This window comes from Schistocerca piceifrons, chromosome 1 (assembly GCF_021461385.2).
Source record: "Schistocerca piceifrons isolate TAMUIC-IGC-003096 chromosome 1, iqSchPice1.1, whole genome shotgun sequence".
Classification (NCBI taxonomy): Eukaryota; Metazoa; Arthropoda; class Insecta; order Orthoptera; family Acrididae; genus Schistocerca; species Schistocerca piceifrons.
In genome coordinates this window covers 116,330,485-116,355,336 of record NC_060138.1, presented here as the reverse complement: position 1 = coordinate 116,355,336, position 24,852 = coordinate 116,330,485, and positions in this window count along the sequence as shown.

The following is a 24,852-nucleotide window of genomic DNA, read 5'->3' as shown; positions in this document are numbered from 1 at the left end:
GACTGTTCTCTGTCTATATTTTGTTTTTTCTTTCACATTTCAGTATACCTTCTTCCAGTTTTCATGCTTGATCTGTGTCAGTTTTTTGACGGGGAGTTTCCCTTGTAAGGAGGAGAAAATAAACAGAAGACGTGAATTGAAGTTTGTGTACGGACGAACTAGAGTAGTCCATGCAGTTGTTTTAGCCACGTTGCTGGTGGTGTAATGACTAGCACATTTGCATTGTACGAAAGAAGACCTCAGTTCAAGCCCCTACCCGCGCACAAATTTTAGTTCCTTTCTTCAGCTTCTATCACTATCGTAGATAAAGATGAGACTCAATTGTCTCAAGAAAAATTTAATTATACAGTTTCATGTTGTAGAAACTAGTCACTTATGGTTTTAGTCCTTCCCTGCTAATTTCTTCAATGTTTGCTGTTGCATTGGCAGCTGCCTTTATCAACAGAGCCTCTGCACAAACGATGCAGCTTCAGGTGCTGATAATATCAAGAAAGCGGTGCACAAGATGCTCTGTTTCAACATCTCAAAACTCTCCATCTCACAGAGAGATTCCAGCGGGTAGCATAATTTATGCACGAATATTTCACGTCCTTACTCTTATTTACTGCCTGCTCTCAAGTTTTTCGTTCTAAATCTGACAAGTGTTTTCATAGACATTAAAAATTCACAGCCACAAATTCTCAGGACTATCTTTATGGGATTAGGAACCTCTTTGTGGTTAGAAGAAATTATTTTATATTGGGTATTCAGATTTAAAATGGGACGTATTAAAAGTTACTTTTATTTTAATAATTATTATCTTACTTTGATTTATCCTTAGCTTTGTTTCTATACATATTTTCAGCGATTCTCCAGAAATTTAATGCAACGTGTGAATTTCAGCAGTTCTCTTCTATCAACTTACACTGAGGTGAAAAATGTCATGTGATATCTCCTAATATCGTGTCCGACCCCCTTTTGCTCCACTCTCGAACCGTACCGTCGTCTATTATCCACTGAAATCGGAGCTCATCTGAATAGGTGACGGTGTTCCAGTCGTCTATGGTCCAACCGATATGGTTGGCACTGCATGCGATGTCACGCTGTTAGTGAATGCAATCGCATTGGTTACCTGCTGCCATAGCCCATTAACGACAATTTACGCCCCACTCTCTTAACGGATACGTTTGTCGTGCGCCCCACATTGATTTCTGTGGTTATTTAAGGTGATGCTGCTTGTCTGTTAGCACTGAGAACAACTCTACGCAAAGGGCGCTGCTCTTGGTCATTAATTGAAAGCCACCGCGTTGTCCGTCGGCAGGAGTAATGCCTGAAATTTGTTATCCTCGACACGCTCTTGACACTGTGGATCTCCTAATGCAGAATTCCACAATGATTTCGGAAATGGCATATCCAGTGCATCTAGCTGCAACTACCATTCCGCGTTTAAATTCGCGTCGTGCGACCGTAACCACGTCGGAAAGCTTTTCACATGAATCACCTCAGTACAAATGACAGCTACGCTAATGGTTGGTTGGTTTTTTGGGGAAGGAGACCAGACAGCGAGGTCATTGGTCTCATCGGATTAGGGAAGGACGCGGGGACGCGGAAGGAAGTCGGCCGTGCCCTTTGAAAGGAACCATCCCGGCATTTGCCTGGAGCGATTTAGGGAAATCACGGATAACCTAAATCAGGATGGCTGGACGCGGGATTGAACCGTCGTCCTCCCGAATGCGAGTCCAGTGTCTAACCACTGCGCCTACGCTAATGGACTGCTCTTTTATACCGTGTGTACACGATAGTACCCCCAACCGAATATGAGCATATCGCTATCCAACAACTTATTCACATCAGTGTATAATAGTTTTTGTTCTCTTTTGGGCCTTCTGCAGACATATTAGAACAGAGAAGTGATTAAAAACAACTCCTTTCCAGCAGGAGATTCTCTTTCTTGAGGTCTCCACACATTTACGATATTGCTTGCCGTATACAGGGTGTTACTAAAAAGGTACGGCCAAACTTTCAGGAAACATTCCTCACACACAAAGAAAGAAAATATGTTATGTGGACATGTGTCCGGAAACGCTTACTTTCCATTTTAGAGCTCATTTTATTACTTCTCTTCAGATCACATTAATCATGGAATGGAAACACACAGCAACAGAACGTGCCAGCGTGACTTCAAACACTTTGTTACAGGAAATGTTCAAAATGTCCTCCGTTAGCGAGGATACATGCATCCACCCTCCGTCGCATGGAATCCCTGATGCACTGATGCAGCCCTGGAGAACGGCGTATTGTATCACAACCGTCCACAATACGAGCACGAAGAGTCTCTACATTTGGTACCGGGGTTGCGTAGACAAGAGCTTTCAAATGCCCCCATAAATGAAAGTCAAGAGGGTTGAGGTCAGGAGAGCGTGGAGGCCGTGGAATTGGTCCGCCTCTACCAATCCATCGGTCACCGAATCTGTTGCTGAGAAGCGTACGAACACTTCGACTGAAATGTGCAGGAGCTCCATCGTGCATGAACCACATGTTGTGTCGTAGTTGTAAAGGCACATGTTCCAGCAGCACAGGTAGAGTATCCCGTATGAAATCATGATAACGTGCTCCATTGAGCGTAGGTGGCTGACGAAACTAAAATGAGCTCTAACATGGCTGACATAATCAGGATGGAAACGGCTAGGATTTTACGTACATGTAAGCCACCTAAAAGTAATTTGTCGCAGGCTCAAAGGAAGGCGCTGAGGGATATAAATGGAGATAAAAACATTATTGTTCTTAATGCAGATAAGGGTAATGCCACCTTCATACTGAACAGTGGGGACTATCATGGAAAAATCAATGATATTTTGGTTCCCTCCAATTACAAAAAGCTCCAGAAAGATCCGACTATGAAGATTTTAAGAATGACAAATCGACTGGTGAGAGCGTCTTCATTTGGCTCCGACGATAAGAAGCGGCTTTGTAAAATAGAAGCGTACCCACCTAGACTTTATGGCTTACCCAAAGTTCATAAACCTGGGATTCCGTTGAGGCCAATTGTCAGCGCTATAGGCGGACCAACACACGAGTTAGCTAGACACCTTGCCTCAATGCTGCAGCCTTATGTTGGCAGGACGGACAGTCATATTAAAAATTCAGCTCATTTCATTGACAAGTTAAAGGAAACGAGCGTGGGCCCGGATGATATCCTCGTCAGTTTTGACGTTGTGTCGTTATTTACCATGATTCCGGTAAACGAAGCTATCTTATGCATAGCGGATATTTTTCCTACCGATATTGTGGCATTATTCCGACACTGCCTCACCACAACCTACTTTCAATATAATAATAACTTTTATGAACACATTGACGGGGTGGCTATGGGCAGTCCTCTCAGTCCTGCTGTGGCTAACTTATTTATGGAGACTTTTGAACAACGGGCGTTGCAGACTGCCATTAAGAGACCAGCCAGATGGTATCGCTATGTCGATGACACGTTCGTAGTATGGACACACGGAGCAGAGGAGTTGGATGCCTTCCTGACACATTTAAACAGCATTAATCCGAAAATCCAATTCACTATGGAGACGGAAAGGAATGGGCAATTGAACTTCCTGGATGTGTCTGTGATTAAACGACGGGACGGAACGTTGGGCCATAAGGTGTATAGAAAGCCCACACATACTGATCGTTATCTACACAAAGATTCAAACCACCACCTTAGACAAAAAAGAGGTGTAATGAAAACTTTGGTAGACAGGGCGCACAAACTTTGTGAACCTTTTTTTTTAAAAGATGAGATTGAACATTCACGGTCAACTTTCGTGAAGAATGGCTATTCTAGCAAGGATATAGATCGAGCACTTCGTTCTAGGCAAAGAATCAGGAGTAACGACGAACAACAGTCGTCCAAGGGCAAAGTTTTTCTTCCGTTCATTAGTAATGTCACAGATCGCATTGGGAAAGTTTTAGGCAAGTATGGAGTGGAAACTATTTTCAGACCCACTAGGAAAATAAAAGAATTTTTAAGGTCGGCAAAAGATGCACGGCACCCTTTGGCTACACCGGGGGTATATAAAATTCCTTGTAGTTGTGGACAGGTTTACATCGGTACCACAAAGAGAAGTGTGAACACCCGTCTTGTCGAACATAAGAGGAATTGCCGCCTGGGTCACACTGATAAATCGGCCGTAGCGGAACATGTTTACCAGGAAGGTGATCAAGAAATAAAATTCAGTGAGACGAGCGTCATATCAAAAACCTCGCATTATTATGCACGCTTGTATAGAGAGGCTATCGAGATTGATAAACACCGTAATAATTTTAACAGGAAAGACGAAGGTGTTAAACTGGATAAAATTTGGATGTCAGCGTTGCACCGCAAGCGTGACGATCGATTACTTTCAATCGAGAATGTTGGCATTACGAGAGACAATCTCATAGCCGACGCCACGTGATCGGAAGTGGCGCCCTCTGTAGTGCCTATATAATCAGCGCTTCCTCTTCGCAGTTCGCTGCTTTACTTCCGAGGATGTCTCCCGCAGTCGGAGACGAAACGTCAGAAGACAGTTTTATACTTCGACCACGGCCTATCAGCCCGGAAGTTTTAAGTGGAGACAATACCGGCCGTGAAAGTTTACATTGTATGATGGAAATTAAGCGTTTCCGGACACATGTCCACATAACATCTTTTCTTTATTTGTGTGTGAGGAATGTTTCCTGAAAGTTTGGCCGTACCTTTTTGTAACACCCTGTGTACGGCAAGCAATATCGTGAATGTGTGGAGACCTCAAGAAAGAGAATCTCCTGCTGCAAAGGAGTTGTTTTACACCCTGTATACTGCAGATTATTCGTTTCCGCCTTCACAGGATTCCAATCATCCTGTTCCAGTTCACTTTGTCTTAAAGTTCCACTCCACCTCCAAATCGTATTTTAGAGGTGACCTCTGAGAGGTAACTTATGAATTAAGAGCAAAAACAGGCGAAATTAGCCGTAGACTATTACACGGGCTGAAGTGGAACGTTACTGCGCGTGCTTGACCGAGAGACATTTGCGCGCTCGTCACGGTTAGTAATACGTTTCTGGGTTGCGAGAGGCGAACGGAGAGCCATTTGTTTGCCTTTGCAATCTGATTCTGCAAGCTAATATTTCCTTCTGTGTGCGGAATGACATTCACGCAGCAGCTGTGGGCGACCTTTCAGTACACGGAGCTACTCGCTATTTATTCAGGAATGACTGAAAGGTATTACTTATTAACGTTCCACGGTCCGCTAACTTCGGCCATTACACGCTATAGATTCTCTGTTTCATGCAGATTTCCTTCGTTACGTTTGTAGAATATTGACTGTTTGGCTGCATCTTGGCATACAGACACATCTTCAGCTATTTTCAGTGTGGCTGAAAAGACTCTTCACTCAATAAAAGGGTGTGTTCATAGCGATTGACAATACATGTAACTCAAAACAAAGGCAAGGCAGGGACGCTGTATAAAAACAGGAATATGAAAATCAATAAAGTAAATATTAGGCAAAGACGTTTTGAACAGGAAAATGTTTTATTCCTCTGTGTACGTCACGTTCGCGATCTACTGGACTCCTGTGGATTCTCTGCCCTTATAGAAGCATTAATACTGATAAGAGGAACGGACGGTTGGGATATGTTAATAAAAACTCAATGGCAAGTGATAAAGCTAGGATTAAGGTGGAGTTCGTTGTAAGTCAATTTCATTGCCTTTCTTGAATATTAACGTACGAATCGCGTTCTTGCAGCGGACTTAAATTATAGAACAGGACCAAGATTGGAATGGGTCGGGTATCAAGGACAGATTGGGTTAAAAAATCACAAATAATGGCAGTTTGCTTACGATTAAATGATACTCTGTGGAACATACACAGTTCACAAAAGACACTAATGTAGTCTTAAGAACTGTTACGGTATTTAATTAACTGAAGGGTCGGTCAACACAGACAACAAAACAAAAAGGATGGCTACGTGAGCATCATCATTAAACATGGTCAATCTCGTGTTCAAAACAGATGTTAAATGGATGTGGGTAGGGCAAAGAAAGTAGTAACAACTTTCACATGTTCACGTAGCCAAATATGGTATACTGTGGTTCATATTAAATCTCATAAACCATTACAATTAAACCCAGTGGAGCACAAGCAGGAGAACAAAGGCAGCTTACAGACGTGGCCCATGGCACCGAAAGTACGTTAAAATCTATAAATAAAAACCGAGAAGTACTCTATTTTCATTTCAGTAGTCGTTCTACAAGTAATTTCACGTATTACATGAAGGATTACACCAGTACGCGGGACACGTGATATGGTGTTCCCACCGAGACTACGATCTTGCTAAAACTATTCAACTTTGCGTGAAATGTGCACACGAAAGTGGTCGTGAAATGAGGAATTAGATCACCGAAGGCGCTAAGCTTTACACTTAATCAACTCAGAACGAATTTAATCCGATCGGGTCGCACGTGGTAGACTCACAGACAAGGGGCCAAGTTCTAAATTACTGGTTAATATGTTAAAAATGACAGAAATTTTGAAAGAATTATTTCTGGAAACCTCGTGAATAAATACGTGTAGCAATTAGAAATTAAGCTACTCGTGAGATACTAAATGCTACGATCGATGGACGTGGATGCTTTTTGTCATATAAGCTGCACTCTGCACGTCAAAACTATATGAATAAAATCAAAAACGTAATCGCGGAACTATCGAATTGCGCTTCCACAAGAAACAGATTAAGCCCCGCTACATGTAGAAATAACTCCAACCACACTCTAACCCATAAAAGATGTAACGCTAAGCTGTAAAGAGCACCATTTTATACTCGCACACTCAGGAAAAATAGTGCTTGTCCGTTGGTGATTTTCACTGATAGTGGAAAGAAGAACGGACCATTACCTAGTCAACCCCTTCTTCGGGCATTTTGGTGGAAAATGCAAGAGTACTGTTAGGTTTGTGAAGCTGAGACATTCAGTGGTTGCCAGTAATTCATTGGTTCTCCGCGGAACTCTCAAAACAAAGTTATTCAGTCATTCAGAAGGGTTCACACGGAAGGATACAGATGAGATGGTACAAACACATAATAAAGAAACATATCTTCCAAGTCACCCTCTCCTGAGGCTCATCGCTAAGGCAAAGGAGTGACATCCAGTGTGACATTGGAGCACGTTCATAAATTCTGAACTGACAACTCTTACGAAATGTGCCTGAATACTATTTTAATAGTATACTCTCCATTCCTCCACGTGGAATATCTGAATTTATCTTAAGGTATTTTATGGCCCTTCCTCGGCCTCCTCCACGTTATTTAAGTTAGTAAATGGTTTAGATATAAACGTGCCTATCAATTTAATATTTTAAATGCGACCTAGTTTTAATATATGTGTCGCGTGAGTAGTGAGTATCATACGGAAGAATGGTTCGATACCCCGTCCAAGACCGTTCGTTTATTCTTTCTTTCAATTAAGTTGTGACATAAACTTATTTTCTCCTCAGCTCAGCAGATTTCCACTAATTATCAGATCTATCTACACACTCTCCAGTATTTTTTGCCCCACATTTTATAAGCATCTATCCTCCTCCTGTCTGCTCTTTTTATCTTTCACATTCCACTTCCGTTCGGTGCTACACCAGAGACACCTTTAGAAAACAGCTAAAATCATATTGGATGTAAAACTACATATCTTTGTTAAGAAACACTTTTCTTGTTGTTGCCACACTTTTAGTGCCTCAGGCCCTAATTTAATGCCATGAGAATCGAATGGTCTAATTCTGTCATTCTCCAGTGCCCTCGTTTTGGTTTTGTTGCTTTTCATCTTACAACCTCTTTTTGAGACATTAGCCATTCCGTTAAACAGGGCAGTCAGTTCCTTTGTCCTCTATGACAGAACTACAGTGCCAATGATAGACACTTGAGTTTTTATTTCTTCTCCCTGTAATTTCAATCCATTCCCAAATTCCTCCTTACCTTTCTTTACTCCTTGCACGATGTACCGGTTGAATGGACAGCCTATAGGCCTGTCTCACTCACTTCCAGGTCCTTCGATTCTCATAAAAACAATTTGCGTTTTTGTAGAATCCGATAAACTGTCGTTCGCTGTATTTCGTCCCTGATACAATAAAAGTGAATTCCAGTCAACATATTCTAAAACTTTATGTAAATTTACATATGACATAAACGTAGCTTTCTGCAATCTCTTTTTTTAATATGCATCGTAGAGTCAGTATGGCCATGTGTGCTTCTACGTTTCTCTGAACCATCTGCTTATCTCCGTGTGTCATTCTTCTATAAACAGACCATTCTTCGGTAGGGAATTGGTGTTAGTGTTCTGCAAACACGAAATTTTAATACGTATTCACAGTATTGTGACCACGTTCTTTATTAATTTTTAATTTTTGTTTCGTCTTCCAGTCTTTGAAGCAATTAGATCATTTTCTGTTGGGCTCATAGGCGCTAAAAATGTCTTAATACATGTTGTTCCTCATGTTCCCATTGTATTTTTAATCTTCATCAGTTTATAGTAAAGTGCGCCATTTTCAATTTCACAGTATCGGCACAGTTTCTGTGACTTATACATTGTAACAGGTGTGGTGTAGGCTATGTGTGACCGAGTGTTTCTCTGCTGGAGGCTGGCGGAGAGCGAGCGATGAATGCAGCCAATCAGTTGTCAGTTCACAGACAGAACAGGCATGGTCCAGCGCTTCTGAAACAGACGGACTGCAGACAACAGGGGGTGATGCCCATTTCACGGCATGTTGGTTCGGATGCAGTGACACAGGCGTTCCCCGATGATAGAAACGGTTGCTCGACTGCCACAACATGATGGCAGCAGATGATTGCTTAATGGCAGCATGGCAGCAAGGGGACGTCCGTGTGCCCTGGCTGGACCCTCAGGCAACGGTCATCGAACGACATAGCTGTGACGACACCGTCGCAGACTTTTCCAAGTAGTTTAAATCCCAGGCTCCATGTGCTGACAGTTGCGGAAGGGAAACATATCGAGGCCGCCACGAAAAGAGGGGTTGATGGTCAGGTGTGGCAGCGAGCCGCATGACGTCCCTCTGGTTGACCCGAAAGTGGTGACTCAGTTGACCTTGCTGAGCTGACACGGCATTGACGGGTGAACCGAGTCCTCGCTTCGTATCTGGGCTGCTTTAACGACTGCCGGCAGCTTTCGTGACTATCACATGTGAGGAACCATAAAATTCGGTGCATTTTGATGTTTAAAGAGCTTCATAAGATAAGAAGTGAAATGAGACAGAAGATACCAGTCAAATTTTGATTTATACTTAACTTCGTAATTGAGTAAACTATTCCAGTCGTCAGTATGTGGGTGTTATGTTGACAAGTTGCGCAATAGATTGATCTGGCAAGTACCCTTTGGCTCCTGCAAGAAGCAGTTTCCACCCCGCACTAATACAGAAGTCAGACAGACGCTTCTAATGTACGAAAAATGCCTGAAAAACTTTCAGCAATAAATATCTTCTGGAGTCGTCCGCTGTAGAAAAAGACACAAAAATATTCTATTTTCTTACATAACTAGTGGGATAGTTGAGTACTGGAGTTTTGCTAGTTAGTGTGAGAAAAACATTAAACGAACGGAAAATATTATTTATTGCAAAATCTGAGAAAATCAAGTGAAACTTTTATTTATAAACTGATACACAAATTTCCAGGTTCTTTTCGGAATAGGAGGTTACCTCTTATGGATAGGAATCCTGTTAATGAAATTTATGTACAAAGTGAGGGAAAGCTCTTTTTTCCCTTTTCTTTAAGAATGTTATTTACTCGACAGAATGGCTGAGAGCTGCGCCTACTCAACTTGAATAATTATCCGATCGAATTTTTCTAAGCACAGTCAAGGCTGTTGCATGAGAAATGTAATGGAGTGACGTGAATGAAGTTTGTTATTTCTAATGGAAGAAAGCTGGGGCTCGCCTACCCTGTAGAGCACAATATAGTCTGCTGCAAAGACTGCTGCCTGCGTCGTTCGCCACTGAAAAATAACAAAACTAACTCTTTCTATCTGGATTGACCTTCACCAATCGAACTCTCACTACGCCTTGATGAAGTCAAGGACTCCTATCTGCCCCTAGTATAACTACTAGCGTGGTACACCGGTCAGATAACCAGTCGACCACGATGCCACTCAATGTTCGCTCGCAGGCGCGAACTAATACTCTGTCTGTGTTCACACCACACATTAAGTGTCTCGGCCAACAGTGTGAACAAACGCTGAATCGCGAGTGACTCAATATAGAGTATCACCCCGATTCGCTAGCGACAGAAGTGCTCTCCCAGTGCAGTACTGAGTAGGGCCTTTGTTCTTCGCTCTCTGTGTACATGCGCGAGCGCACTCGCTCCCACTACATGTTCCCACTTCAAGATCATCACTGGAACGACCCCTCTCCACGCAAAAAGCGAAAGGGTGTATCATCCGCTGTCTTTCCCTCACTCCTCTGGCTCAATGCGTCGGAAATAGTCCGCCAATCAGCGTTACGCCTACAAACGGGAGACTGGCGCTCCGTTTAAGCCGATCAATCCAGAAATATATAGCATCTGCGTTAGGCGTTTACTGTCCACCTGTGAGAACTCTGAAACTGTGTGCTAGGTCCGTAAAAAAATGCGTCTGCTGGGGCTGTCCCAAACAATACAGTGGGTTTTGCTTTTAAGGTAAACACGCAGGCTGTTATCCCTTTTCTCTGGAAAAAAACTGTTTTGGTCCCTGGGCAGTCGGCTGGCTGGTGCAGCTGTGTGCTAACTCACCCTCCTACAGACTTTCCAGTGGACTGGTTGCCTCCACTGAACAAAAACTCCTGAGGCCGTCGTGTCTTGAATGTTTGTGTATGCCAGCCTCGACTTTTTAATCTCGGTGTGCACTTGTGATTTATTTATTAGATTTGCATATTGATTAAATGGAAATATGTAAAATTGACTCTACCGTATCGAGTCTGGACTCGAATGAAAAGTCTTGATATGCAGAATACGATGGTGAGGTCGGAATATGGAGGAAATGAAGGACAGGAGCATGCCACCTTACGCATTGTTCGAGCTAATAATTTTATTGAAATTAATTCCTGTTGCAGAGGTCCATATACAACCAAGGTCAATCCAAAAGTGGCCCTTTGGAACTGTGAATATTATTGTACGTGCTATGAAAGTGGCTGAAGTATGAATCATCAGTAAGACATGTGCCGGACGATTGACAGTTGCTCTCGACAAGCAGTCGCAGAAGATGAAATTATCACTTCAGATATATCAAAATAATGGAAATCAAGAAACTAGAGTATACTATCGTGGTATTTATGTACTTGGAGAAAGCCTTTGACAGTGTAAGATGGTATAAGTACACAAAATGTTGAAGAGTTGAGGAATGAGCTATCATGCAAGAACTTACATCTGCAGCTGAAAAAGTGGGAATATTGCGTCTTATTACCTTCCATTAATCATGATGGAATGAAAATTTTTCATTCCTGTTCTTCGCTGCATTATTTCACACTGAGAATAAAAAGAAAAATTTAAAAACGAACTATTACAACTGAAGAATCTAGCACACGTGCAAAAGAAAATCGTAGATGTGCTCTGACTGAAAGTAAATTATTCTAAAAGTGATACAGACACATTTAGTACAGAATTGAGTTTAAGAGTTAGAGAATAGAGGGGACGCTAAAGATCAAAATTGTTGATGGTGTCGTTGAAGTCAAACATAGATGCATAGTGAACACATTATACACCCAGAAAACTTAGCACCATAAATAAAGTGACTGTCACACATCAGAGCCTGCAGGGCTTTGGAAGATCAACTGTCAAGTAAAGTGGAAGAGGTGGATAACATTCTTATGGAATTTATAAAATAACTTGGGAAAGTGTAAACTAAACGATTATTCAAGTTACTCTGTAGCATCTCATGACTGGAGGCATACCATAGGACATTTGGAAGAACATCATCCACATAATGCACAACAGATAATATCGTACAATCAGCTTGACAGCTCAAGCAATCAAACTGCTAATCAGAATAATATACAGAAGAATAGGAAATAGCATATTTCACATGTTGATCAGTTTGGGTTTTGGAAAGACAAAAATACGATAGAGGCTGCTCTCATGTTTCAAAAAAATGGTTCAAATGGCTCTGAGCACTATGGGACTTAACTTCTGAGGTCATCAGTCCCCTATAACTTAGAACTACTTAAACCTAACTAACCTAAGGACATCACACACATCCATTCCCGAGGCAGGATTCGAACCTGCGACCGTAGCGGTCGCGCGGTTCCAGACAGTAGCGCCTAGAACCACTCGGCCACTCTGGCCAGCTCTCATGTTTCAGAAGTGTGATTAAACGTGAAGGAGAAAGATTACTTTGCTAACCTTTGTGAAATTGAAAAATAATTACAGGAAATAGATACTGAAATAATGTAGATTGAGGGCAAGTCAGAGAAATACGTTAGTATTAGGTAACAGCAAAAATGAGACTAGCGACAAACATGATGTCGGAAAACAGGGCCATGTAGTAAGAGAAGTGAAGAAAATTTGCTGTATGAAGAAAAAAGTATAAGAAACAAAGGAGGTAGGAGATAAGTAGATTAGGCAAAGGGCAAAATGAACTTGCCTTACTAAAAAAACTCTACTAGTAACAACAGTGGCATTAATTTAAGAACTAATTTCCTGAGAATGGCGCACAGCATTGTATGAAGGTGAAGTATGGGGTGTCGGAAAATCAGAAAAGAAGAGAATCGAAGCGTTTGGAATTTGGTATTACAGAAGGATCTTTTGGATGACCTGATTAGGTAAGGAATTAGGATCTTCACGGAAGCAGTGAGGAAACAAATATGTGAAAAACTGTGTGCAGGAGAGCTTCTGTAATGAAACTTCCTGGCAGATTAAAACTGTGTGCCGGACCGAGACTCGAACTCGGGACCTTCTGCCTTTCGCGAGCAAGTGCTCTACCAACTGAGCTACCCAAGCACGACTCACGCCCCATCCTCACAGCTTTACTTCTGCCAGTACCTCGTCTCCTACCTTCCAAACTTTACAGAAGCTCTCCTGCGAACCTTGCAGAACTAGCACTCCTGAAAGAAAGGATATTGCGGAGACATGGCTTAGACGGTAGGAGACGAGGTATTGGCAGAAGTAAAGCTGTGAGGACGGGGCGTGAGTCGAGCTTGGGTAGCGGAGATGGTAGAGCACTTGCCCACGAAAGGCAAAGGTCCCGAGTTCAAGTCTCGGTCCGGCACACAGTTTTAATCTGCCAGGTACTTTCATATCAGCGCACTCTTCGCTGCAGAGTGAAAATCTCATTATGTGAAAATCAGTTTGAAGAAGGGGTTGTATGACAGGACGTGTTAAGGCATCTGTAAATAGTCGGCTGTGGTACAACGTATTCATGCTTCATGATATCTTCCACATCGTTGAGGATTTCCACCAAATTGATTATCTCTCGATGCCCTGACTCATGTCCTATCATCCAGTTATTATCATCCAATCTCTCCTTGTAACTGCTTTTCAGATATTTCTTTACTCATTTCTTCTGCGTGAAACCCAGTTCCTTACATTATCAGTCCAGCTAATTTTCAAAATTTTTTTTCTGTCACCACATCAGTTCGATTCTCTTTTTTTCCGGTTTCCCACAGTCCATGATGCACTATCACACATTTCTGCACTGCAAACGGACATTCTCGGAGATTTTCCCTCAAATTAAGGCATTTATTTATTAGTAATAGACTTCTTTTGGCCAAGAACGCCCTCTTTGTGAGTGCTAATCCGTTTTTTATGCCCTTCTTGCTTCGTCCATCATTATTTTCCTTACATGGTAGCAGAATTCCTTAACTTCGTCTACTTCGTGATCCCCTGGTTCTTCAATACCAACTCATTTCTTCTTCTATCACGTCGTCAGACCATAGCTCTCCCTCATGGAGGCATTCAATGTGCTCTTTCCACCTATCTGCTCTTTGTGTTTAACTGTGGAATTCCCTTTGCTCTCTTAATGTTGCCTTCTTGCCTTCAATTTCACCATAGGTTCTTTTGACTTATTTTCTGTTTGCTGAGCCAGTCCTTCCGATGACCATTTCATTTTCGATTTCTTCATATTTAATCTGCAGCCATTTCGTCTTGGCTTCCCTTGCACTTCTCATTTGTTTCGTTCCTAATTGACTTATGTTTCTGTATTTTTATCTTTCCCCGAAAATTTTTCAACTTCCTTCTTTCGTCGATGAATTGTGCCTAAATGTACTGGTTTTTATGTATCTATCCTAAACGGGGAAAATCATACTGAAAAGTACTGTAGTGAAATATATATTACACAAAAGGACAAATGAGGACAATATACCGAAATCTGCTCTGGTTCATTAATTAAAATAACTTTTATTTTAAACAACGGCTCACAGCCTTCCTACGGATGAGTGCCGTGAGATGCTTTAAAATGTTACAGGTAAAATGTTTATGTGAACTATAGAAAAGCTAAACTTCTCAGGTCATCTTTGATGAGAACATATTATTATTCATGGGTGTCGAGTGGCGAAATACTGTTGTCTTCCCGTATGGAAACGTAAATTATTTATTACTTTTTACCTAAAAATACTGTTCTTTAAATTGTAATCGATCGCCTTGAAGCGGTCTCTTTGAATAACTGCGCTGATAGACCACAAATTATGATAAATAATGCAGATGCCTTGAATTTAGTAATATATTCATATAAGGCCTGTCAAAGAGTAATTACTTATACACTTTCAGGTTGTGAAAATATTAAAATAAATGTTACGGATGGTAATGGCGGACAACAATGACTCATTGGCACGACCTTTCAGTGATGCTGGAGTCATTGAAAATTAGAAAAGCTGCTACATCCTTCATGGGACAAAACTTTCTACTTAAATGAAACAGTAATAATTCTTTCTATAATATATTTAACGATTATTAAATTATTACAGTCTTAAAATGTTCAATGCCCGACCGTGTCTGCATTCCAGAACAAGAGAAACCTATTAGTGAATCTTTTGTCCTTGTACAATGACTAACAAATAAAATCTTATCATTCTAATTGCAGAGAACAAGAGTTTCTTTATTATTATACGATTCCTATACCGATCTTGTCCACATTATTCTTAAATTAATTTTGGTTCCTTTTTTCTTTACTCACGCCTCTTTGCGTTTAGTCGAAAATATTTCAGCAAATAAAAATGTTCACTTTATTTATCGTCATTGCCAGGTATTGTTACAGTATTCCTCCTGTTACCCAGTGTTTTTTCATATATCTATGACTGTCTGCCCAACATCTGTGTTTGCTCTTTTTAGAGATGTCCGCTCTTCAAGTAAACCCTACTGCCGTACTCCTTAACACAGTATCCACATCCTTAGTGAACTTCAAACGCGTCTCACCATTCCTCAGTACTTCCGGATCTCACTTCCTTCTACATCGGTTCTTCTGGACGATTCTCTTCGTCTTCAATTTTCTCCTCGTCATTATTAAATTGCGATCTGAGTCTATTTCTGCTCTTGCGTATGCCTTGTAAGTCAACAAATGTTTTCGGAATCTCTCTCTGATCATGACGTAAACACCTGCTGTGTCTCCGGGCGTTTTCAAGGTTACCTCCTCTTCTTGCGATTCTTGAACAGAGTTTTTGATATTGCTAGCTGAAATTTATTGAAGAACCCAATTAGTCTTCTCCTCTGTCGTTCCTACTACCAAGCTATTATTCTCCCATAACACTTTCTGCAACTCATTTCCCCAAAACTGAATTCCAATCCCCCAAGATTATTAGACTATCTTCTGGTACAGAAGAGGACGTAGGAGGGTGGTGGATGCTTACTACTCCAATCTGTAGATTGGTAAGGACGTATTTGTTCTTACGGGGAAATCCAGATTATCTGCTGCGCTGCGTTCGCGATGTAGCTGACTTTGGGTTGCATACTGTCCGAAAGCATGACCCAGAATTCATTTTTGGCAGCAACAGCACTGTTCAGGTGTCAGAGAAGAACAGGAGCGGACCCGTCCTACTATTCACAGAAGATAGATGCAATTCAATGCTTAAGTCACTGTGAAGCTATACGCTGTCGAACGTGAAGAGTTCTCTATCTGAAGGTCAAATCCAAATTCCCCCACTTTGCTATTCTGGTGGATCCAATCCCCGAGAATGATTTGCTAGACGATTTAAAAGCTACTTGAAAAGAAGTATATGTCAACAGGTTTGAAAGAAAAAAATATTTTGGCCAGTTAGGTTTCATAATTATGACAGGACAAATGCAACAAAACCCAGGGGAACAGTTTTATTGAATGTGCAACAGATGCTGTAAAATGAAGTTGCACTATGGAAAGACAAGCGAAAAAGGAGGAGCGAAAATAAATTAAGACGTGGAAGAATATATGTAAATAATTTGGACGTCACAACCTCCCGAAAACAGAAGTTACAGCTGCCAGAGAATGCCACAAATTTGTTGTATTCGGTACTTGAAGTATAGCTTTTGAACAACAGTGGGATTCGCCTGCTACAAATTTGACACATCATGAGATTCCTATGGAGATACGAGACCCATAAACCAAAAACTACCTAGGATTCCATCGAATTTGCTACTTGTGGTTGACCAGAAGATTCGAGAGCAGTTGGATGCTGGAATAACACAATTGTCATGTAATCCTTGAGTTCGCCTGTCATGACTGTCCCAAACTGACACGAGGTGGAGGAAACGCATTGTGAATGTGTGTCGACATGAGAGCTTTGAACGATGTAACCTCTCCAGAAACACGCCCCCTCCCAAGCATAGACAAAACATTTGACTGTTTATGTGTCAGCATTTCACTACGCTGTACATCTGTTCCAGTAATCATCGAACGCCTGCCACCTCAGCTGATAGTGCGAAAACTACATTTGTAGCATTGTTGATTCTCTATGAGTATCTGAGAATGTCTTTTGGATTACAAGATGTACCTGCAATAGCCCAGTGATTGGTGGGTTTATTGCTGATGGAACTGAAAGCTTCCATGCGCATAGTGCATTTAGATGATATCAATTTTCCAGTTATCTAAAGGAAAACGTGCAATGAGTAAGAGCTTATGTTTTGTACATACAAACACAAATATCAGGCTGAAACTAGGGAAATACAAGTTTACAGAATCACAAGTTAATTGCTTGCTTTTTTTTTTTTTTTGGCGGATGTAGTTCAACCAGATCAACAGTTAACTGACGCATTAATTTTCTCATCATAACATGACAAAATTACAATCCTTTCAGAGAATGTAAATTATTATCAGTTTTTTCTATGAAGCTATTGCCAAACCTCTCACCAAATTGCTGAAGAAGGGAGTAGTGAGTAATGGTTAAGAAGACCCCTGAGATGAAACAGCCACGTTCATATTGAAAGAAATTCTATCCCAATTATCTGCTTAGGCATATCTCAATTTTCAGAAAGGAGCTATGTTCTCCTGTGGCGTCAGTGACTTTGCAGTTTGCTGTGTCCTTAGTCAGGTTCGTAAGGACTTTGAAGCCTTGTTAGGTACACGTATAGGTAGTGAAATCAAAGAGAGCTTTACTATAGCATAAAAGAAAAGGCGCTATTAACTCTGGTGTATTAAGCAAATTATTTCAGATGTTACTTATATGGGAGAAATTTTATGGTCATGATTGATAATACCATATCAACGTGGTATTAAGCCTCAACGACCCTAGTAGCCGACTGACTAGGTAGACCCTTAAGTGAACATGGCTACTCAGTATGGCACAAGGCAGGAAAGCACCATTCAAATACTTATGCCCTGAGTCATAGAAGTCGGCGTATGCAGACTGACGAGGTTCTGAACTAGAGAACGGACAGCTAGAGGCTGAAGACTGCAAGCAAATCGTACCATCGTCCGATTTTTTGGTCATCGACAAAATCCTTTATTGTAAAACACCCTGAGCCATGGTGGCTCACTCAAAGTCGATTTCCACGTAAAGGATAATCCTTGGTCAGCTCCCAAATGAGGAAGCTAAGGGCGCTCGACCGAAGTCATGTGAGCTAGGTCGCGGAGAGGAAAGTGGGCAGTAGTCGGTGGAGGGGAGTCAAGTGCGGACAAGGTGGATCAGGGAGGTGCATGCTGGGCCACGCTGCACAGAGTTTGCTGCTGCGTTTTGCTCAGGGGCTGGCGTGGATTGGAATGGTCGCAGTCTTTATCTTGAAGTCGTGAATTTGTCCCACGTTGCCTTACCATCAAGTGCCGTAATTTCTTTTCACCTTTCCCGATGGTCGTTTTTCGGCATGCTTGAAGATAAACATTTCTACTGTTTGCAAACCGAGTTATTATACAGTACTATACTCTATCTCCATGCTTTGTGGTCGCTTCCGCTGTGACTTGCTAGTTGTGTGAGAAAAAAAGTGACCTGTGGATTGCTGTGAGGCGTTTGCTCTCCAGTCTATTTATAAATACATGTTTTTTGTGCTATAGCTTCTTAACGCTCATATCTGAGAAGCTTGATTGACTAATTAAAGGACCTTTTTCTTAAGGAACAGATCCTTATTCTTCTTTCTTTCTTTCTTTTTCTACCGCCTTTATCCCGCATTGTGCGCAGGGTCGGCAGGGTTAAGTATGAATTTGGCATGGTTAAGTAAAGGGGTGGCCGGATGCCCTTCCCGCCGCCATACAATACCCCCGGGACGGAAGTAGTATACCCCAGCTGTCTGTATCTAGTGTAAATCGTGAAATAGTGTGAATGTGTTTCAAATGTCTGCGAGTCGTGTAACTGAGGCGGGACGTGGGGACCAGCGCGGTATTCACCTAGGAGGATATGGGAAACCGCCTAAAAACCACATCCAGGCTGGCCGGCACACCGGCCGTCGTCGTTAATCCTCTGGGCGGTTTCAATCCGGGGCCGGCGCGCCTACCCGAGTCTAGGAAGCAGCGCGTTAGCGCTCTCGACTATCCTGGCGGGTGAACAGATCCTTGTTATATTGAATGTAAATTCCATGCTCTGGCTTCACCAATGTTGCATTTCAGTGTGCTTTAGTCTTGAAACTTCCTGGCAGATTAAAACTGTGTGCCGGACCGTGACTCGAACTCGGGCCTTTTCCCTTTCACGGGCAAGTGCTCTACCATATGAGCTACCCAAGCACGACTCACGCCCCGTCCTCACAGCTTTACTTCTGCCAGTATCTCGTATCCTACCTTCCAAACTTTACAGAAGCTCTCCTGCGAACCACCTAGCTAAGCAGGCGGACGTTTCTAATTATATTAATAAATGGTTAAACGATTATACAGTGCATGATTAAAATGATTTGTTATTCACTTTTTCCCTTAAAAAGAAGCAGAATACAAGATGCTATTATAGTATCTAGCATTTTTATGTTGATTGAAAAGATACAAAGGTTTTTGATAATTTTGTTCAGTGTTAGAATAGCCATTTTTCTAATGGTTTACTGATGTGATAAAAGTGTTAGATTAGTACATAACGCTTCGTATAATGAACACCTTTACATTAGTAAATGTAATGGGTATGTTAGCAGGACATGAAGTAATGTAAGACTGGCGTAGTGGCAGTCCTCTGACGTGAGAGTCGATCAGACTGGACTGTTTTCCAAGTAATGCTTCGATTGCAAAAAAAGAACAAAGTGCAGTCTGAACCTTGGTTTGTTAGCAGGAGAATAATGATACAGCCGCTTTTTATATTCTTATAGTTGGTGTCCTCCGATTGCACCTACCAGACCGATATCCCTTCCAGCACGTTTGTATTTCAGGTTGCATAAACCGAAGGCGGAGCCATGCGTAACAAAAGCTGTTTACAGATGTTGCCTACAGTGGGTGCCACTTTTCCACATCTATCATGAACGGCAACCAGCGACTACGATGACATAATGTGGCCAGGAGAGCCCACGGGCGAGGAACTAATTATCTTTGACAGCAGCAGGCAAACGCGCAGATACAAAGTAGTAATCCACACACTGTTAAAACCTGTTCACCGAGGGTCGCAGAAGCTCATAAAGTTCTATCCCGGATGGAGTTACAGTTGCAGTTATGAAGTTACCAGTAAGTACCAGAAACTATTGAGAAACGCCATACTGAAACACTGAAACATTTCAATGCAGGGACATCAGCAAGTGTCAGTTTGCGAACCATTCAACGAAACATCATCGATATGGGATTTCGGAGCCGAACGCCCGCTCGTGCACCCTTGATGAGTGCACGACACGAAGCTTTACGCCTCGTTTGGGCCCGTCAACACAGACATCTGACTGTTGGTGACTGGAAACATGTTGTCTGGTCGGACGTATCTCGTATCAAGTTGTGTCGAACGGGTGCACTTGTACGGGTATAGAGGCAACCTCATAAAACCAAGGACACTGCGTGTCAGCAGGGGACTGTTCAAGCTGGTGGAGGCTCAGTAATGGTGAGAGGCTTGTGCAATTGGAGTCATTTTGGACCCCTGATACTTTTAAATACGACTCTGACAGGTGACACGTACGTAAGCATCCTGTCTGATCATCTGCATCCATTCACGTCCATTGTGTCTGATTTAGACAATTCCAGCAGGGCAGTGCGACATCCAACACATCCAGAATTTTTACAGAGTGGCTCCAGGAACACTCTTCTGAGCTTAAACACTTCCGCTGGCCAGCAAACTTCCGAGACATGGGCATTACTGAGCATATCTGGGATGCCTTGCCATGTGCTGTTCCGAAGAGATCTCCACACCCTCGTACTTTCACGGATTTATGGACAGCTCTGCAGGGTTTATGGTGTCATTTCCCTCCAGCACTAGACATTAGACGAGTCCATGCCACCGTGTTGCGGTACTTTTGCGTGCTCGCGAGGGCCTTATACGATAATAGGCAGGTGTACGACTTTCTTAGCTCTGAGTGTAACATAAAGACGAGGTGTATTCAGGCCAGTTACAGTTCAGGTCAAATCACGTTCCGTTTAGCGAAAGGTTAGATTACGTGTTTAAGACGTATAATAGTTTGTCGGTACATAGGTTTTGTAGTACGCAGACTTTTTTAATATGTGGACTTTACGTGGGAGGTAAATTTTGACTAAATTTCGTAGAGAAATATATGCGGGGGCCCTCCAAACAGCTGAGACAGTGCGTGAGCGCAAGACCGTGGCTGTGGATGTTTTTATACTTTCAGCTGAGCAGTGCCGATGGCGGCAGCCGAGATTCGGAACAACGCTGTCTGTTGTGGTTCTCAAATTTTCATTAATGTCTGCTGAACGGATGCGCAGTGGATTCGCTCTGGACTGCACTTTCGGTGAATGACGGACTTATGGATTTAGTCGGTCTCTAATGAGTCACCATTCTGTTCACCAGGTATGATTGTTGTGTACATTGAATACAGAAGTCGCGTAGACCTCAGTGGCGTTTAAACGCTATTAAATTGTTTTACTGTTATAATATCCTCGTAATTGTAGCGAGCACTTATATTGTGTGCATATGTGTGTGGAGATTATACCATTTGGGTCAGTCAGTTTCCACTAGTTTTGTGTTGCTTCTTTCGCGTGTGTAATTCATGTTTTAAGTTTCGGTCAACCACAGCATTAAGTTTTCTAAATCATCAAAACATTGGATGCCCTGGCTGTACTTAGGCCACTGACTGTAACATTTGCTGTGGAGATAAACGAGTGGTCTTGCTCATCGTACGTTTGCGATTGTATAGCTGTTGGGCTGCCGCGATCTCAAAATGAGTATGTTTTGTATTATTTAATGTTATTTAGCCTTGTATGTTTAGTGTAGACCTTAGGTAAGTTTTAGGGTACATTAATAGCCGATGTATGTGCCAAAATTAATCTCCGGGGCTGTGTTTTCACATGCAGGCACCATACTATTATTATGAGGCTTGTCCAGAAAGTAAGTTCCGACTGATCGCGAAATGGAAACCAAAAACATTTTATTTGCGACAATTAGGTACACCTTCCACCTAAGTCTCTACATAGTCGCCGCTCCAACTTCGAGTTCTGTCGTAGTGTTGTATCAGCTATCCAATATCCTCGTCATAGAAAGCAGCCGCCTGTGCTTTCGGCCAGTTATCTGCACTGGTCTGCAGCTCGCTGTCTGTGGAAAAATTTTGTCTTCATAGCTAGCGGTTCTTGTGAGCAGAGATGAGACTCAGGGGGAGCCAATGGATCACGCTGTACCCTTTGACAATCCAATGGAAGGTTTGGGTCTTTGTTTGGTGAAAATGAGGGGAACGTTACCGGCCAGCGTGTGTGGCGCCAACAGTGAGGTACGGAGACGATATGGTTAAGTTATGGGGGTTGATTTTGTGATTAAGGTCTGGTTCCCTTACTGCTCTAGAGAAAACGACGCTCACCGTGGAAGGGTATGAACACATTTCAGAGCGTTGTGCATTGCGTGTAGCAGAGGAACAGCTAGGAGACGGTGGTCGTGTCAGATGACACTCCACCCTGTAAAAGTAGTATCTGTGACCAACCCCGAGTCCCGACTTGATCCCAATAGAAGAGCTAGCACTTCGCAGAGGATCAACGTCCAACATCACTACCTTCCCTGGTTGCGGTTTTCAGGAAGAAGGGGTTTCATTCAGACATTGAGACTCATCACTGAAAGTGACCCCAGCAGAATTCAAGCCATGATAAAAACGAAAGGTCGTGTAACAGATATTAATGTCCACTAATAGGGTCCGCAATTTCATAAGTTTTCTCGAAAACATACGATCATACAACTCTGTAGTCTCTGGATTGATTGACCTTTACCAAGTTTTAAATCCAATATCATGATATATTCAGGTCAAATCTGGTACAAAAAAGCAATTTGGCTAAACCCCTGCTGCCACGGCCCCACGGTCCACCTCAGAGGTATCATAGTAATAGTAGAAGTGTAAGTATTTCAGGCAAGACGTAATGACATCCTAGACAAGTCTGTTTCAGGACACAAAGAAAGAACGTATAAGACAAATAACCATCGTTAAGACAAATATTGAATTTACTGACGTAATGTAAACCCAAAAAGGACAGGGTTTTAAACGATACAAGTCACTTCAAAAAATTTAATGCAATATTCAGGTGCCAGTACATAAGTCACCTACTATAACGGTTAGAGGTCCTTTATATAAGGAGGTAAACTACACTATTTAAGCATAGAAATACAGAATTTTAATTTTTAGAGGCACCATCTAAGTGAGGATTGTAACATTGGTTGCCCAAAGCAGAGAGGCATAAGAGGTAATTTTCTATCATGTAACTCCTTATTCACAGTAACGAACCACTGCCTGTTTTAAACTCGCGAGCAGTAAGCCACCCAACATCGCAAGTAGCAACAGGATCTGTTACAGCCATGAAGTAAGAGATTACTGCTAATGATTCGGCTAGTAAGATTTCAATAGATAACTCCACCAACAAAACACCAAGAAAGTTGAGGCGTTATTTACAGTCCGCGACTTCTGAAATGAAGGGAGCGTAGTATGTGAACAGATCAGGTGGAGGAAAACTTGCTTCAATGTAGACAAGTAACGATGTCGACAACGAGCACATTTAATACTAGGGTTGTCCAGAAAGTAAGTTCCGATCTGTTGCGAAACTGAAACCCCTGGGAAAACCCGGTAAAGCTATGCACAGATGTGTTGGACAGTGTCTAAAGTATACCCGTCGATCGTGTCGCGTCGCTCTTTCCAGTTCTGAATGAAAAGTGAGCACGTAAAGATGCATAGGGAATAGCGTCTCCCGCCAAATATGAGGGCCTAGTTAGAGATTTCGCCTGTGTCATGCAGCCCACATAACACAACTGTCGAGCAGTTCCTCCTTCATGCCAATTCTCGGCTTCACACTGCAGGGGCAATGAAGACGCTCCTCCAAATGGCTCTGAGCACTATGGACTTAATATCTGAGGTCATGAATCCCCTAAACTTAGAACTACTTATACCTAACTAACCTAAGGACATGACACACAGCCATGCCCGAGGCTGGATTCGAACCTGCGACAGTAACAGCAGCGGCGTTCCGGACCGAAGCGCCTAAAACCGCTCGGCTACAGCGGCCGGGGCCCACAAACTAAAATGTAAGGTGTGTGTGTGGGGGGGGGGGGGGGGGCGGACAATAAAGTTAATGTCACATTTTAATTATGATGCAGTATATCTACGATGGCCATTTGAGAGTACGTCGCTAACTGATATATATACCATGTGATCAAATGTATCCGGACACCCACAAAAACATGCGTTTCTCATATCAGGTGCATTGTGCTACCACTTACTGCCAGGTACTCCATATCAGCGACCTCAGTAGTCATTAGACATCGTGAGAGAGCAGAATAGAGCGCTCCGTGGAACTCAAGGACTTCGAACGTATTCGGGTAATTGGGTGTCACTTTTCTGTACGTGAGACTTCCACTCTTCTAAACATCCTTAAAGGATTACCCGTGGTCTAGGGGTAGCGTCTTTGATTCATAATCATAACGTCTTCGGTCCCAGGTTCGATCCCCGCCACTGCCTAAATTTTGATAAATAATCAGCATTGGCGGCCGAAGACTTCCGGCATAAGAAGTCAGCCTCATTCTGCCAACGGCCTTGTCAAAGAGGGCGGAGGAGCGGATAGAGGTTCAGGGCACACTCTTGTCCTAGGGGTGGGAAATTGCCCTAAAGGCGGAAGAATCAGCAATGATCAACGACATGAGGATGCAGAAGGCAATGGAAACCACTGCATTAAAGACACGTAACGTGTATCCACAGGACATGTGGCCTGTAATTGAAGAAGTGTCATGATGATCTCTCCACTGGCAAAAGATTCCGGAATAGTCCCCCATTCGGATCTCCGGGAGGGGACTGCGAAGGGGTAGGTTACCATGACAAAAAGATTGAATAATCAACGAAAGGATAACGTTCTACGAGTCGGGGCGTGGAATGTCAAAAGCTTGAACGTGGTAGGGAAACTAGAAAATCTGGAAAGGGAAATGC